Source organism: Tupaia chinensis, unplaced genomic scaffold (genome assembly GCF_000334495.1).
Source record: "Tupaia chinensis unplaced genomic scaffold, TupChi_1.0 Scaffold000354_1, whole genome shotgun sequence".
Taxonomy (NCBI): domain Eukaryota; kingdom Metazoa; phylum Chordata; class Mammalia; order Scandentia; family Tupaiidae; genus Tupaia; species Tupaia belangeri.
The window spans coordinates 6,299,111-6,317,191 of record NW_006159849.1 but is presented as its reverse complement, the minus strand read 5'-3'; the positions used below and the strand labels follow the sequence as shown (position 1 = coordinate 6,317,191).

Genomic DNA, 18,081 nt, shown 5'->3' with positions numbered 1-18,081 from the left:
CGCTATAGGGCGCGTGTGCTCGCCAGACAGACAGAGAGACAGAAAGCGAGAAATCACCCCCCAGGGGGGATGGTCACGCCGCAATCCCTTCTCCTCCATTCTCCTCTCGGGATCTTGGGCATGCACGCACACGCACCCGGTGTGAGTTCTAAGTCACCGGGTCCAGGACACGAACCGCGGTCGACTACGTGGGAATCCAACAACATAGCCATTACGTTAACTGCTGGTTCCCCAGGCAGCTTCTTGATTCACCCTTTGATATCATTCTTCCCTCAGCCTAATGGGTAAAGTGAAATCAATGATATTCAGCACAAATGTGAACAGTTAGATAGCTTAACACTATCCTGAAGTTGTAGTTTAGAATCCATTTTTTTTCATATGCATATCTATCCAAAGAATAGGAATGTCCTCAGTTGGAAAAATACTTGCACATTCGTGTTTATTGTGGCATTATTTACAATTGCTAAGACATGGAACCAACCCAAATGTCCACAAACGGATGAATGGATTCAAAAAGTACAGCACATATACACTATGGAATACTACTCAGTTATAAAAAAAGAAGGCCCTGGCAGTTGATAGAAAGTGGATGAATATGGAAGATTTACTGCTAAGCAAAGCAAATCAGACTATTAAAGAGAGGCATTACACGTCCACACTCAATATTTACTAAATGCCTGTACTCTTTGGCAGAAATGGAAAGAGATGTATAAAGACATGGAGAGCAACTGTGGATACCAATGACAGTGTAGGAGGACGGTGGGAAATGGCAGAGAGTAAGAGGAAGGGAGTCAAGGGGAAAAAGAAAGAAGAAAAACATTTAAGGGACCAAAAAATGGCAAATTATCTCCTGATGATAATATGTATGGTAATATCTTTGATTGAACCAATATACAGTATATTCAAGATCAGATATTGACTTGATATGTTGTAATGAAACGCAGTGATTGAAAGTTAAAAATAAAATAATAATCTTTTTTTAAACTTTTATTTTTTAGTAAGAGTTACAAAGTCCATTTCAAAATATGAAGCATACACAAAAAAATGCAATGTACTTTCACTTCAGAAGTATCTTAGCCATAAGATGACTTGTCATTATTCTTCATTTAAAAAGCATTGTCATGGCTGGCAGGTGGCATGGTGGTTAAGAGCACTGGACTCCCTTATGACCGACCATGGTTTGTGTCCCGGACTTCTGGCAGCTCTCTCTCTCTCTCTCTCTCTCTGTCCCTCACTGGTCAAAATTAAAATACATAAATAAAGTTAAATAAAAAACATATTTTACAAAAATGCATTGTCAAGTGCCAATCTTCTCTGGCAGCTCGACAAAAAATATGGCTCAGAGTTAGGCTGGGCTAACCTCTTCTGTGTACCTTTCATACTGTGGAAAAATTTAAGTAATGATCATGCAATCTTAGCACCTTCAACTCTAAGCATAAGTTAGGATTTTTCCAAAGAACATGAGAGTCTTTAGATTCTTGTTCACCTCAAAGAGGAAAGCAGTGGACAGTAATTCTGAAACCACTTGACTAACCTGAACCCAGTCAATGTTTATTAGCAGTTGAGTAAATGCAAACCTCTATGATGGAAACTAGAGTCATTCAAAGAGAGTGATGATTCATGACCCTGGTCATAAAGAATGACCCAGGAGAGGTACTTTGTTTTATTTTTTAAATAAATTAGGTTTGATTCTTTATATCGATGTATAATTTAAATAAAACAAAATTTATCATTTTTTTACCACTTGTAAGTACGTAGTTCCACGTGACCCTGCCTGTGACCTGGTGGTTACAAAAGTAGGACTCCAAATGACTTACTGCACAGTTCAAGTCCCAGATCTGGCAATTTGAAAAACATCCTGAGTGTATGTATGTGCATACCCAGAATCCCAAAAGGATGGAGAAATGTAGGAGAAGGGAGTGTGGTTTGACCATCTTCCATGAGAGATGATTTCTTCCTCTCCTTCTTTTTCTGTCACTCTGTCTCTCCCTGGTGAGCACACATACCATCCAGCAAATTTTTTTTTAAAGTGTATAGTTCTAGGAGTCTTAAGAAATGTATACGTAACTATCATCATAACTATCAACATCATCAAGATACAGAATATTTTTACTAGCCCAAAAAGTAGCTTCATACCTCTTTGATGTAGCCAATGGAACTGATTTTAAATTGGACAAATATCTAAAATCAAAAGGAATAAAGGAAAGAGGTTATTTAACCACACATATCCTCCAAAAGCCAACATTGAGATGATAAAGGCAGGTCATGATGTCAATGTTCTTATGGAGAGCAATGACATATCACTTAGTTACATGCTCTAGACTGGACGGCATTGAAACTCCTGCTTACAGTGGCCTCCAGCTCTCAATCATACAGGGTGATGCTATGGAGCTTCCTTCATTGATGAATCCACTGATGGTCAAAGAGACTTACCAAAGGCCAAGGAGAGCCAGCTCAGTGGAAGGACTGAAATAGGATGTTAACATACACTGCCCTTCCAGAGACAGAATTAGAGTGACCAAAAGTCCTTGAAAATGGAGCAGGACAGAGAAAACTGACTTCTAAAAGTGGTTCATCTTTCCATTCAAATTGGAAGTTGATAAGGACCATACAAGGGATTTCAAAAAGTTTGTGGAAAATTGCATTAAATTACAAATAAACTTTTTTGGTGCAAAACAAATTGAAATCCGTGTATAGTTTGTTTCATAATAAGCATTTTTCATTAACTTTTTGAAGACTCCCTATATATCTTGAAACTCAGGTAATTTAATGTTCCTTCAAGTGTTGACCTGACTAGTTTAGATAGAAGAAACCTAAGACAGCTCTGAAAAATTAAACAAAAGATGGTTTATCCAGTATCTCCAAAGCTCCCACAGTTTCTAGTCTTAAACGTTCATTTACCCTTCTAATTCTAGCCAGTAAATACGTAAATGATCTCTACTAACTGGGGGCAGTAGATCACTTTCTCATCAGACATCAACAATTGGAAATATTGAATAACAGACCTGAGCCATTCTCAGCATCCTTTCCAGTAGGTAAACACAAAAACCCTGGAGGAAGGTAACGTTAGGAATGCTGTATGTGTCCCAGGAATGAATGCATTCCTCATCCTAGTTACCAGAGCAAGAAATAAACAACCCTGAACTTAAGTTCAGGTTGTGGTGGATTTTAGTTATTCTCAAGGGAAAAAATGGCTTTGTGGTTGCTTCCTTTTATCTCATCTTGATTAAGTTATATGTACTAAGTGCTTTACCCATATATCATTACAAAAATACAACTCACTGCAAACTTGCCTAAATATAAATAAAAACCACAGATCAGGTATGGATTTTTTAAAGTATCGCTCCCATGGGGCATGGTCATACAGCAATCCTTTCTCTTCCATTACTTTTTTGGGATTTGGGACATGTATGCACGTGTGCCCGTTATGTTTTTAAAACTCTGGGTCCAGGACTCAAACATGCATTTCGCCAAATGGAATACAGCTGCCTCAACCTCCAGGCCATGGACTGGCCCCAGGTATGGTTTTATTACACCCCTCCCCCCCCAAAAAAAAAGACTGGGTAATTGTTCATCATTCATTTCTTTTTTATCATTTAGGTATATTTCCCTTTAAATGAAGTGATAGCTTTGCCAAATAAAACCTTTGCCTTTGGGGAGCTCACAGCACACTGGGGAAACAGATCCATAACTGTTTTCAATGCCCATGATAGTTTTATGCTAAAGAGATCCATGAAGAGCAAGTTCCACATGCTGCTTAGGGGTCAAGGGAACACGATATCAAAGGAGGATTTCCAAGAAGGTGATACCTGACTCAAGCCTTGAAAGATAAGGAAGAAGAGAAGAAGCCACGGGCCTTCAGGATAAGGTTCCACATGGCTACTGTGAACTAGATTTTTAAGGGAATGAAGACTTTCTACTAATAATTCAGCCTCCAACAAAAGAGCTAGCGGCAGAAGAAGCCACGGGCCTTCAGGATAAGGTTCCACATGGCTACTGTGAACTAGATTTTTAAGGGAATGAAGACTTTCTACTAATAATTCAGCCTCCAACAAAAGAGCTAGCGGCAGAAGAAGCCACGGGCCTTCAGGATAAGGTTCCACATGGCTACTGTGAACTAGATTTTTAAGGGAATGAAGACTTTCTACTAATAATTCAGCCTCCAACAAAAGAGCTAGCGGTAGGGAGCCCCCCTCTGCGCCCCCAGCCTTCTCTCTCGGTCTCTCAGTTCCTGTCTCTCCCTGCTTCTATCTTCCCTTTTTTTTTTGGTAATATTTCCTTTTTACTCCTTTTTTTTTTTAAAAAGAGGCCCAGTTTTTCTCTGGCCCTTAGCTCCGCCTTCCTTCTTGTTAATTTTCGCTCTGCTCCTCCCATCCAGGCAGAAGAAGCCACGGGCCTTCAGGATAAGGTTCCACATGGCTACTGTGAACTAGATTTTTAAGGGAATGAAGACTTTCTACTAATAATTCAGCCTCCAACAAAAGAGCTAGCGGCAGAAGAAGCCACGGGCCTTCAGGATAAGGTTCCACATGGCTACTGTGAACTAGATTTTTAAGGGAATGAAGACTTTCTACTAATAATTCAGCCTCCAACAAAAGAGCTAGCGGCAGAAGAAGCCACGGGCCTTCAGGATAAGGTTCCACATGGCTACTGTGAACTAGATTTTTAAGGGAATGAAGACTTTCTACTAATAATTCAGCCTCCAACAAAAGAGCTAGCGGCAGAAGAAGCCACGGGCCTTCAGGATAAGGTTCCACATGGCTACTGTGAACTAGATTTTTAAGGGAATGAAGACTTTCTACTAATAATTCAGCCTCCAACAAAAGAGCTAGCGGCAGAAGAAGCCACGGGCCTTCAGGATAAGGTTCCACATGGCTACTGTGAACTAGATTTTTAAGGGAATGAAGACTTTCTACTAATAATTCAGCCTCCAACAAAAGAGCTAGCGGTAGGGAGCCCCCCTCTGCGCCCCCAGCCTTCTCTCTCGGTCTCTCAGTTCCTGTCTCTCCCTGCTTCTATCTTCCCTTTTTTTTTTGGTAATATTTCCTTTTTACTCCTTTTTTTTTTTAAAAAGAGGCCCAGTTTTTCTCTGGCCCTTAGCTCCGCCTTCCTTCTTGTTAATTTTCGCTCTGCTCCTCCCATCCAGGCAGAAGAAGCCACGGGCCTTCAGGATAAGGTTCCACATGGCTACTGTGAACTAGATTTTTAAGGGAATGAAGACTTTCTACTAATAATTCAGCCTCCAACAAAAGAGCTAGCGGCAGAAGAAGCCACGGGCCTTCAGGATAAGGTTCCACATGGCTACTGTGAACTAGATTTTTAAGGGAATGAAGACTTTCTACTAATAATTCAGCCTCCAACAAAAGAGCTAGCGGCAGAAGAAGCCACGGGCCTTCAGGATAAGGTTCCACATGGCTACTGTGAACTAGATTTTTAAGGGAATGAAGACTTTCTACTAATAATTCAGCCTCCAACAAAAGAGCTAGCGGCAGAAGAAGCCACGGGCCTTCAGGATAAGGTTCCACATGGCTACTGTGAACTAGATTTTTAAGGGAATGAAGACTTTCTACTAATAATTCAGCCTCCAACAAAAGAGCTAGCGGCAGAAGAAGCCACGGGCCTTCAGGATAAGGTTCCACATGGCTACTGTGAACTAGATTTTTAAGGGAATGAAGACTTTCTACTAATAATTCAGCCTCCAACAAAAGAGCTAGCGGTAGGGAGCCCCCCTCTGCGCCCCCAGCCTTCTCTCTCGGTCTCTCAGTTCCTGTCTCTCCCTGCTTCTATCTTCCCTTTTTTTTTTGGTAATATTTCCTTTTTACTCCTTTTTTTTTTTAAAAAGAGGCCCAGTTTTTCTCTGGCCCTTAGCTCCGCCTTCCTTCTTGTTAATTTTCGCTCTGCTCCTCCCATCCAGGCAGAAGAAGCCACGGGCCTTCAGGATAAGGTTCCACATGGCTACTGTGAACTAGATTTTTAAGGGAATGAAGACTTTCTACTAATAATTCAGCCTCCAACAAAAGAGCTAGCGGCAGAAGAAGCCACGGGCCTTCAGGATAAGGTTCCACATGGCTACTGTGAACTAGATTTTTAAGGGAATGAAGACTTTCTACTAATAATTCAGCCTCCAACAAAAGAGCTAGCGGCAGAAGAAGCCACGGGCCTTCAGGATAAGGTTCCACATGGCTACTGTGAACTAGATTTTTAAGGGAATGAAGACTTTCTACTAATAATTCAGCCTCCAACAAAAGAGCTAGCGGCAGAAGAAGCCACGGGCCTTCAGGATAAGGTTCCACATGGCTACTGTGAACTAGATTTTTAAGGGAATGAAGACTTTCTACTAATAATTCAGCCTCCAACAAAAGAGCTAGCGGCAGAAGAAGCCACGGGCCTTCAGGATAAGGTTCCACATGGCTACTGTGAACTAGATTTTTAAGGGAATGAAGACTTTCTACTAATAATTCAGCCTCCAACAAAAGAGCTAGCGGTAGGGAGCCCCCCTCTGCGCCCCCAGCCTTCTCTCTCGGTCTCTCAGTTCCTGTCTCTCCCTGCTTCTATCTTCCCTTTTTTTTTTGGTAATATTTCCTTTTTACTCCTTTTTTTTTTTAAAAAGAGGCCCAGTTTTTCTCTGGCCCTTAGCTCCGCCTTCCTTCTTGTTAATTTTCGCTCTGCTCCTCCCATCCAGGCAGAAGAAGCCACGGGCCTTCAGGATAAGGTTCCACATGGCTACTGTGAACTAGATTTTTAAGGGAATGAAGACTTTCTACTAATAATTCAGCCTCCAACAAAAGAGCTAGCGGCAGAAGAAGCCACGGGCCTTCAGGATAAGGTTCCACATGGCTACTGTGAACTAGATTTTTAAGGGAATGAAGACTTTCTACTAATAATTCAGCCTCCAACAAAAGAGCTAGCGGCAGAAGAAGCCACGGGCCTTCAGGATAAGGTTCCACATGGCTACTGTGAACTAGATTTTTAAGGGAATGAAGACTTTCTACTAATAATTCAGCCTCCAACAAAAGAGCTAGCGGCAGAAGAAGCCACGGGCCTTCAGGATAAGGTTCCACATGGCTACTGTGAACTAGATTTTTAAGGGAATGAAGACTTTCTACTAATAATTCAGCCTCCAACAAAAGAGCTAGCGGCAGAAGAAGCCACGGGCCTTCAGGATAAGGTTCCACATGGCTACTGTGAACTAGTAAAAAAAAAAAAAAAAAAAAAAAAAAAAAAAAAAAAAAAAAAAAAAAAAAAAAAAAAAAAAAAAAAAAAAAAAAAAAAGAAAGATAAGGAAGAACAACAAAGACGGGGTTGGGGAAAGGGAGCACATTTCAAGGAGAGAAACACATACAAAGGCTCAGAAGGGGGAGAAGACTGCAAACTGGAAAACTATAAGCAGTATGACATGTACAGATTGCAGGGTAAAAATGTGGACAGGAGGATATTCACCATCAGGAGGTTATGCATGATTGTAAAACCAGAAGATGGGATTTCCTTCTGCGGGAATTCAAAGCCACCAATTCTAAGCAAGGGAGGGAGATGCATGAATTTGTGCCTTAGAACAATTGCCCTTGGAGGAGTCCAGAATATGGAATGAAGAAGAGGAGGTCTGGAGGGAAGGAGATTGGTTCATTAACTATGCAATGGTCTAAGCAAAAGATCATGAGAACCTGAAATAGGAAAGTAAAAGTAGACATAGAGAGGAAAGAATAGTTCAGAAACAGCTGAAGATTTTCAAAACAAAATCCAGTAACCAGTGGTACACTGGGAATGAGGGATAATTAGAAGTCTAGAATTATTTAAAGACATATTATTTGGATGTTAGGTGATTACCCAGATAGTAAACACAAAATTAAAAAACTTTATGAAAAATCAGAAAAGTTGCTACTTAACATGGTAAATTTGAGTTGTCTATAACCAATATGTCTATGGATATCAGTTTAGATATAGATCAGGGGCAACATTTTAATTTTAAAAATTTAAGAATTATTTTAATTAACTTTATTTATTTGTTTATTTAAATTTGACCAGAGAGTGACAGGAGGCGGGGGAGTGAGAAAGCAAGCTGCCAGGTCTGAGACTTGAAACACAGTCGGCCACGTGGGAATCCAGGGCCCTTAACCATGATGCCACCTGCCAGCCCCCAGAGGCAAAATTTTATCTAACAAAAAAAGATGAAAATTAGAAGAGCCTGAGACTGAGAAGGGTCTAATACCTAAATTACATTGTTATAAGGAACTTCTAATCCATCAGAAAGGAGGAGGAAAAGGAAGGAAGAGATGAGAAGGGGAAAGGAGAGGGGGGAAGAGAACTAAGATGAGGAGAAAGAGAAGCCACGTAAATAGAAAAATGGACAAAGGATCTCTGTTTGCAGATGACATGATTGTGTACATAGGAGATCCAATAGTATCCACAAAAAAACTTCTGAAAGTAATAAATGCATACAGTAAAGTGGCAGGGGAAAAAAAGAAAACTTACAAAAATCTATAGCATTTCAATACACAATAACAAACAGAGACAGAACGGAAGAAAATAATCCCATTTACCATAGTCAGAAAAAATATAAGGTACCTAGGAATAAAACTAACCAAGGAAGTTAAGGACCTCTATAAGGAAAACTATGAAAATATTTTTTTAATTGAAAAGGACACAAAAAAGATGAAGGACATCCCATGTTTCTGGATTGGGTGAATTAATATAATCAAAATGAAAATCCTACCCAAATTAATCTACATATTTAATGCAATCCCTATAAAATTACAAGAGACATTCTTCACAGATCTAGAAAAGAGAATCAAAGAATTTTTCTGGAATCATAAAAAAACACGTATTGCCAAAGCCATCCCGCACAAGAGTAGAGTGGGTGGCATCTCTCTTCCAAAATATATTACAAAGCTGTGAAAATCAAGATAGCATGATATTGGCACTAAAACAGACACAAAGACCAATGGAACAGAGTAGAGACCTCAGAAATAAACCTGAAAACATAGAGCCAACCAATCTTTGACAAAGGGTACCAGTCAATACAGTGGGAAAAGGAAAACCTCTTTAGCAAATGGTGCTGGAAAAACAGGGTATTCACCTGCAAAAAGATGAATCTGAACCCCTATCTGTCACCATTAACTAAAATCAACTCAAAGTGGATCAAAGATCTAGGCCTAAAACCATGAACTATAAAACTACTGGTGGAAAACACTGGGGAAACTCTGGGAGACACTGGGTAGGCAAAGACTTCTTAATCAAGATCTCCAAAGCACAGGCAATAATCTCCAAAATAGGTGAGATTACATCAGATTAAGAAGTTTCTGCACAGCCAAGTACACAGAAATTAGTATGAATCAAAAACTCTCAGAGTGAGAGAAAATTTTTGTTAACTATGCCTGAGATAAGGGACTAATAACCAGAATATACAGGGAACTCAAGCGGCTTCTCCAGAAGAAGAAGACTAACCCAATTAAAAGATAGGGAAATGAGCTGAATAAATAATTCTCTAAGGAAAAGATATGAACGGCCAAAATGCATATGAAAAAATGCTCAACATCCCTCATCATAAGCAAGATACAGATCAAAACCACAATGAGATACCACCTAACCCTATCCAGAATGGCAAAAATTAAACAACAAAACAAAACAAAAACAGTAAGTGCTGGAGGAGATGTGGTGGAAGGGGAACTCTCCTACATTGTTGGTGGGAATGTAAACTGGTCCAGCCACTGTGGAGAACAATATGGAGGTTCCTCAAAGACCTTCAAATAGAACTACCATATGATCCAGCAATTCCACTCCTGGGTATCTACCCATAGGACAGGAGAATGCTCAGTCAGAAAAGTGCTTGCACATCTATATTTATTGTGACATTACTCATGATTGCTAAGACATGGAATCAACCCAAATGTCCACAGACAGATGAATGAATTGAAAAAGTGTGGCACATATACCCCATGTAATACTATTCAACTGTAAAAAACAAGACCTTGACATGTGATAGGAAGTGGACAAACATGGATGATTTATTACTGAGCGAAGCAAGTCAGGCTATGAAACAGAGACATTGTATATCTCCATTTAACATATACTGACTGTCTATACTCTATGGTAGAGACTGAAAGACTGGAGGACATAAAAGCATTGAAATTTGTTATGGACACTGGGAACAAAGTGGAAGGAGAGCGGGAGAGGGAAAGTTTGTGCAGGAAGGAAATTTGGGAAAAAATGTAGTAAGACATTTGTGGGACACAGATACGGTTTGTTGCCTGTTGGTGATGTCATGCATAGTATTCTCCACTCGCCTGCTGTGTGGTGCATATCATGTTGAATAAAATCTCTTTTAAAACTAAATGATGTATAACAATTAAATATATAAATAATAATAATGAAAAAAAGAAAAATGGACAAAGGAGAAGAACAGGCAATTATTAATAGAAAAGAAAACCCCCAAATCGCTTAAGCATGTGAAGAGATGTTCAAACTAATAAGCAATATAAGAAAGAAAAATTATCAATGGTATATTGCTTTACATCTATTCTACTAGGAAAAAAAAATGAGAAAGCTACACAACATCAGGTGTTTACCTAAATTTTAAGATACAAGAACTCAAGAACTAGTGGAAGGAAGAAGATTAGGCAAGGCATTCTAGGGTGTAATCTACCAGACTGGTCAACATTTAATTTAATCCAATTTAATTTAATTTAAATTGATTAAATTAAGTCTCTCTCCTCTGACTCAATGATTCTGCTCCTGAGTACACATCTGGAAGAAATTCTCATACACATCTACAGCAGCCTATGTGGCAGAAAGGGACAGCAATCTGAGTGTTCAAAGCTGAGAGAGAATCAAGAGACAAAATGTCATGGATACACACCAGTAGCTACCACGCAGCAGTTGGCAGCAATGCCCTCGATGCACACACGACTGCTGAGAGGATCCTAAAGCATAATCATTGATGGAAAAAGGAAAAAAATCAAATACAATCTATTACATAGTACTACTTCATAATAATTTAAAATGTATGCAAATAGAACAGCATATGCAAACAAAAGAATGCCAAATAAACACATTTTTGTGGTTGTCTATGGTAGGGAAATCAAAGAAAAAAGAAACACTTTTATTTTATAATATAATAGGAAACACTTTAATTTTATAATATGTTGTTCCATTAGAACAATTTTAAAAGGAGTGTCCAATGATTAACACAATTTTCTACATCCAAAAAGAAGGACAAGGAGAAGACTAGGAGAGAGCTAGTAGAGATTACAGTAAGGATCGGCCATTATGCCAGTCATGCTGGTTGTTCTCTGCTTGCCTCCTTCCCTCCCTGGTGTCCCCATTTCATTCAATGCCCTGCTCTCTTCCTAGGAGGCTGAACTCCACAGGCTACCCTCTGGCTTCCAGCTAGTTTTGGCTAATAGGAGGCAACAACCAGGAGATTGCAGAGTGAGAAAAGAGAGAAGTTGAGGCATACCTTTCTCCCTGATAAGTTTGATTCCTGTCTGACAGCCCATCTTTCATAACCAGAAACCTAACCAGGCTACAGTTACTTCAGTCCCAAGGGTATTAATAGCTTCCTCATATTGATAGTCCTAGGATACCTCTCCATTTCTTCTTGACTCTTTTGGTTTTCTTAACTTCCTCAGACCTCTATGAACGAGGCTATTAAATTACTATTCCTAAATTCACTTTAGTAATTCCCTTTTGAGAATGCCATCTTTTTCTTTCCTTGATCCTAACTGAATCAGCTATGAAGAGTTGTGCAGCAATAACTACTTAATAAAGGGCTTTTTTATTTTTTTCTATTGCTTTAATATAAGAGACCCTCGAACATACTTATGTGCTGAGGCAAAATAACCCCCATCATTCTGCAGCAGAAACAATATATGAGAGACTGGGTAAGCAGATATTAGCTCACATCACTCTCTCTCCCATTATCTCCCATTACTGTCATCTATCATGACTGATCTGGGAGATGAAATAACACAGATCTAAAGGATGTGGTCAGAACCAAAGTCACCATAGATCAGTAGATACTGGCATACTTGCAGGATTAACACTGTCTGGATTCCAATGACCAGCTGAGTGTGTTCAAGATAAAGCTATGGTACATATTTTAGATTGGGGATTGGCAACAGCTAGCTGTAGACTACATTCTGAGAATTAAGTATTTTCATATGTGGTATGGGCCATTGCTAACCCTAACATCAAATCCAGTTCCAGCTCCATGTTTCTGATCTGTGGGCCCTAACTATAACCTCCTGAGAGTTCCTCCTTAGTTACCGTAGCTCAGCAGGATGTTTGATACCCACCAATTACTGCACCCAAATTCATTGTCCCCAGCCTGTGCTACAAGTTACATTATCATAGTTTTGGTTTACTTGTTGTTTATTGTCTTCCCCATTTAACTAAAAGTTCCACTGTGGCATGGGACCATGTCTAAGGCAATGGAAACTTTTTAATAAATATGAGAGGGTCATCAAAAATACACATTCATGAAAAATGTGTATTATGAAAAAACTATGCATAGATTTCAAAATGTTTTACCAAAATAAACATGTATTTCATTTCTTTATTTATTGCATGATGAGGGAGAAAGAGAGATAGGTGACAGAGAGAGACAAAGAGACCCAGCAGGATCTTGTCTCCACAATCTACCACCAACTGTTTCCAATCCTGGATTATGGACATGTGCATGCCTGGAATACTCAGGGAGGTGCCCAGACATGAACCCAGAACCATTCCATGAGAGTCAGCTTCACAGAGCATGTGTTTTACTGCCATACCACTGTTCAATCCCTAAACTACTACTTTCTACAAACTTTTTGAAGTTTTCCCATCTTCAATGAAAAAATAGTGACAAAAGAGGTTCTATAGAGAGAAAACAGAGGACAGAAGGGCACCAGTTCTCTTCACCACCATGTTTATGGGTGGTGGACCTTATACGGCCTTCCTTGTATTCAAAACATACTTCTTGGGTCTGGCTCCTTTGGCTGTATTCAAGGATACTGGCCTGGTTGAAGACTGTAAATAACTCTAGTGAGGAGGGCCCAAGCCTGCGTGTGGTTTGCCTTGTTTTGTACAGCATTCGGCACAGCCCCAAGCACAGATGGGCGCTTCATAAATATTATTGAAGGATGATGACACAGACAATTATTTAATACCTCCGTGTGGGGTGGAGACGGACCTCAGGCCACAAATATACTTTGAATGTGCTTTACTTCTCAAGTCATTTGAACCCAAATGTTTTCAGCAACAGACTCATCTGCAACCACAACTCAGACACATTAAAAATGACAAAACCCAAAAGAATGCCATTTTCAAGGCTGAGTGGAATCCTTGTTTTAGTGACACTGTGAGTGTAGAAACTAAAGACACTGAAAGTATTCCCACAGGGAACAACTATTATCTGTGAACAGTGAAGGTTTGTCTGAATTATTCATCAGTTTCAAGGTTGCAGGCTCCTCCTTATTCTGGAAACCCAGAAGTTTAGGCAAGTGTATGGTCTAATGTGTCTCATCCACTAAGTTGTTATTCTTCAGAGCCTGGCATTTATGGGCACATTCCTATGATTTTATTAATTAAAAATTTTTAAATAATAAGTTATATAGGAAGCCAATGTCAAGATCAAAAGTGTGAGACCGCAGTTGTTTGGAAAAAAGATGCTTATAAAGTGTCCATCATGAGAATCCACCTGGGAACTACACAACAGATCAAATACCCAAAACAAATCACCACGTCAGAGCCTCACAGAATTCTGAATCCCAACCAGCAAGCATGAATAATCCTTTTCAATGGTCACTTACATATCAGAACAGGTCCTTTGTGAAATTTCTAAGCAAGGCCTCTGGTTTTCTGACTAAAACAGAGATTTATTGGGAAGGGGGGATAAAGTGAAATCAAGAACTACTGGGAAATTTCCACAAGAAAAGAGGACAAATGGTTTTTGTTGTCAGAATGAAACCAGCCTCTCCTACTCATGGCTTGTGAAGTTGCTGGTTACCCCACAAGAGTCGGGCAAGATTCTCAACTGATTTCTCAGGGATCCTACCGACCCAATTGTAATTACAGAACAGACAAAGTATAAACTATATCAGAAGACCTGTTTCAAATCCCCAATCAATTTCCAGTTAGCTCCCTGACCGGTACAAATCATTTAACCTCTCTGATCATTAGTTCATATATTGAGTCGCTGGAAAAGTCATGACATATTTTTCTATGTTTTTTTATGCAAAAATGCATCATGACTTTTTCTGATGACCCAATATTTAATATGGGGAGAGTAATGTCCCTCACGAACTTCACTAAATGCTTAAAAAGATCAAGTGAAAAGAAATTTCTAAATTATGCAATGTATTATGAAATTTCTTTTTAGATTATGAAATTTTATGTATGAAATTTCTTTTTAGATTATGAAATTTTATGTATGAAATTTCTTTTTAGATTATGAAATTTTATGTAAGTATAAAATGTTGTTATTAAATACTTCCATAATATTAATCTACATAACACTCAGGATCGTATACACTTTCTAGAGATGGTCCCATTCTTGCTTTGTTTTCTACAGTTTTACTGCATATTTTTTAAATAAAGGATATAAGCAAAGATAAATGGAAAATAACATGGAATCACACTCCTATTCTTTGGTGCCACTAGCCAAGAATTTTAAACTAATTTGATTCACTATCATGCACTTGATGTCAGTATCCTCTGAGGGGCACAGGTAAAGTGGGAAGCATCCAAAAAGAATGTGATTCTTTTCCCCTCTGGTAATAGAATACAAGGTCAATTTCAAAAACCCCATTGTATTTCTAATTACTAGTAGCAAACAACTGGAAAATTAAATTTATAAAGCTATTCTACTTACCATGGCATAAAATAATAGAAAATATTAAGGAATATATTTTAACAAAAATTGTATGAGACTTCTATACTAAAAACTATAAAACATAGAAAAAAATTAAAGAAAACATAAACAGATATACCACATCCATGGATTGTAAGACTTGATATTATTTAATTACAATTCTCCACAAGTGGCTCAATAGATTCCATATAATCCCAATCAAAATTTTAACAGGCTCTGGAGTAGAAACTGACATGTTGATAAAATATATAGAAATACAGAGGACCAAAGATATATGTATATTGTAATTTGACAAGAAAACCGTAGTAGAAGATTTACCTAATTTCAATATGACATTTGTATAAGGATCAACAAATAGATTGATAGAACAGAATACAGAATTCTGAAATAGATTCAAATATCAATAGTCAAATGATATTCAACAAAAAAACCAAGGCTATTTACGGGAAAGAAAATTATTTTCAATAAATAGGGTTGAAATAATCAGATATGAGAAAAAGTGAACTTTTACCTCACACAACACATGAAAATTAAATCATCGTAAACATAAAGGTTAAAACTGTAATGATTCTAGAAGAAAACAGGGGAAACATCTTTCTGACTTAAAAGAAAGGAAAGATTTCTTTAGAAGACAAAAAAGTATATAATAGCCTTGTGATTAATTAGAGAAAAATGCAACAAACTAAACATCAAAACAGAAAACTTGGGCCTGACAAGTGACATGATGGTTAAGGCAGCTGGATCCGACATGCTTGACTGCACAGTTGGATTCCTGGACCTGGTGGCTTGGAAAACATGCTAAGTACATATACACACATGCCCAAAATCTTGAGAGGAGAATAAAGGAGAAGGAATTGTGATATGGCCATCCCCCTGAAGGGTTATTTTTTACTCCCCACCTTCCCCACCCCTGGCCCTCACACACACCCAATAGTGAACAAACAAACAAAAAACAGAAAACTTTTTTCTCACCTATTAAGAAAATGAAAAGATAAGCAACATACAGAGAGAAAATATTTGTATTACATTCATATGGCAAAAGACTTATTATACAAAATATAGAAAGATAATTAGCCCAGCTTTTAAAATGAGCAAATACATTTTGAAGGGATATGTGACACAAGAACTTACACAAATGACCAATAAGTATATGAAAAGAAGCTCAATATCACCAGTTCTGGGTATGATGCAAATCCAAGCCACAATAAAATAATATTTTGCACTCTCTACAAAAACTAAAATTAAAAAGACTGGCCTACACCAAAGCTGATGAGGATATGAAGCAACTGGGACTCTTACACTTTGCAAATAAGAATATAAAATGGAAAACAGTTTGGCAGTTTCTTGGAAAATTAAACATATATCTACACTATGACCAGTGTTTCACTGCTAGACATTTTACCCAGGAGTAATGAAGATGTTTTCACAAAAACTTACAAAAGAATGATCATAGCAACATGATTCATCCTAACTAATAACTGAGAACAACCCAAATGTGGGTATTTGAGAAATAAATTATAATATACTCATACATTAGCATACAACACCATAATAAAAAAAAAATGTGCTACTAACACATGCAATGGATGTGGATGAATCATAAATATTAAATGGGGAAGAAGCCCATTACAAACAATTTCACAGTATATGATTCCATTTATGTGAAGTTTTAAGAACACATAAATGTACATATATATGGCAATAGAAATTATGACAATGGCTGCTTATGAAGGATTAGATCATTTTCAGGGACACCATAATATTCTTTTTTCTTTTTCTTTTTTTTTTTTCCTTTTGCCATAGGGCATGTGTACTCACTGGAGAGAGACAGAGAGACTGAAAAAAAAGGAAAGCAAGAAATAACCCCCAGGGAGGAGAGCCATGGCACAATCTCTTCTCCTCCATTCTCCTCTTGGGATTTTCAGCACATATGCACATGTGCCTAGCATATTTTTCAAGCCTTGGGACTGAAACTCCAACCATGGAGTTAGCCATATGGGATCCAGTGCCTTAATCACCATGCTACTTGCTGATCTAAAAGTTCTATATCTTAATCTGGGTGGTAGGTGCACATATGTTCATATTTCTCAAATCTTACTGAGTTGTACCCTTAAGTTTACTCATTTCACTGTATATGTTATCTCATGAATGAATGAATAATACCATGAGAAAGCAATTATACAACCCAGAAGGTGGGACTCCACAGGACAACAGGTCAGGTCTCCAATCATGGTCATTAAGTAAAAAAAGAAAAGGAAAGGATTTTATTAGATCGAAAAAAGACTAAACATACATAACAGTATGTGGTTTGGGATGGTAAAAACATTCCTAAAAGATATTCTGGGGACATTCAGAAGAAATTTGGATATGATCTTGTTTTCAGATGACGTGAAAATGTATTAGTAAGAAGTGGGAGATCGTTGATAAAAGCAGGTTATTAGCATGATATACTTTTTGATCCCTTTTTGATATTATAAAAGACAAATATATTGTATGTTCCTGTATGTGTATATATATATATATATATGTGTGTGTGTGTGTGTGTGTGTGTGTGTGTATTCTCATATGTAGTATTTTTTAGTATATTATGTGTTTTATATTATATATAATATAAATATATATAGTATATTTGTGTTTTATGTATAGCGTCTTATGTGTTTTAATAACAGGTATAGAACGAGATCATGTAAGGAATCTGTACCTGTTAAAAGAGGTAATCAAGGAAGAGGGGCTGAGGTTTACATTTTCTTAGTTGTGTTTTCTAGCTTTCCACCATGCATATGTACTGCTTTTATTATAATATAGGCTGTTCAAAAACATTAGACTCTGAACTTCCCTATTTGTAAGACAAGGTAAAAGACAGGAGAGGTGAGCAGGGCACCGTCTGAGCCTCTGCTGGGTCTCCTATTAGGCAGTTTCTATGTGGTATTTCATTTCACTTTCACAGCAAACATATGAAGTGTCATCCCTATTTTACAGAGCTAATAAGGATACAACCTAGCATTTGAACATAATATAATGTCACCATAAAACTCTTGCTCCTGGAACTCAAGTGGCATGGAGGATAAAGTACTTGATCCCACATGGCCAACTTTGAGATTTAAGTCCCAGACACCACAGCTTGAAATCACGCTTGGCACATATACATGCATGCCCAAAATCCCAAGAGGAGAATGGAGGAAAAGGGACTGTGGTGTGGCCATCCCTCCTGAGGGGATGATTTTTCACTTTCTCTC

General features: G+C 38.1%; 1 protein-coding gene across 1 annotated transcript in view; it reads right to left on the bottom strand.

The window, feature by feature from the left end:
• PGM5 (phosphoglucomutase 5) overlaps nt 1-18,081 on the bottom strand; it is a 273,115-nt gene that overhangs the window by 155,099 nt on the left and 99,935 nt on the right. The window lies entirely within an intron of this gene.